The following is a 400-nucleotide window of genomic DNA, read 5'->3' as shown; positions in this document are numbered from 1 at the left end:
GGGAGGGAGAGAGGAGGAAGGAAGGAGGGAGGGAGGGAGAGGAGGGAAAGAGAGAGAAAGAGAGGAGGAGGGAGGAAGGACGAGGGAGGGAGGGAGGAGGAGGGAGGGAGGGAGAAAGAGAGGAGGAGGGAGGGAGGGAGGAAGGAAGGAGGGAGGGAGAGGGGAGGGAGAGAGGAGGAAGGAAGGAGGGAGGGAGGGAGAGGAGGAGGAGGGAGGGGGAGAAAGAGGAGGAGGGAAAGAGAGAGAAAGAGAGGAGGAGGGAGGGAGGGAAGGAGGGAGGAAGGAAGGGAGAAAGGGAGGGAGGAGGGAGAAAGAGGAGGAGGGAGGAAGGAGGAGGGAGGGAGGGAGGAAAGAAGGAAGGAGGGAGGGAGAAAGAAAGGAGAAGCGAGAGAGGAGGAGG

At 61.8% G+C, this 400-nt stretch overlaps 1 protein-coding gene across 1 annotated transcript in view; it reads right to left on the bottom strand.

Annotated features, from left to right (window-relative positions):
• The window catches only part of COL4A1 (collagen type IV alpha 1 chain), a 97439-nt gene that overhangs the window by 56874 nt on the left and 40165 nt on the right, over window positions 1-400 (bottom strand). The window lies entirely within an intron of this gene.

This window comes from Herpailurus yagouaroundi, unplaced genomic scaffold (genome assembly GCF_014898765.1).
Source record: "Herpailurus yagouaroundi ecotype Mexico unplaced genomic scaffold, PumYag 164, whole genome shotgun sequence".
Lineage (NCBI taxonomy): Eukaryota > Metazoa > Chordata > Mammalia > Carnivora > Felidae > Herpailurus > Herpailurus yagouaroundi.
Note: the sequence above shows the minus strand (reverse complement) of the source record. Positions and strands in the feature narration are given on the sequence as shown.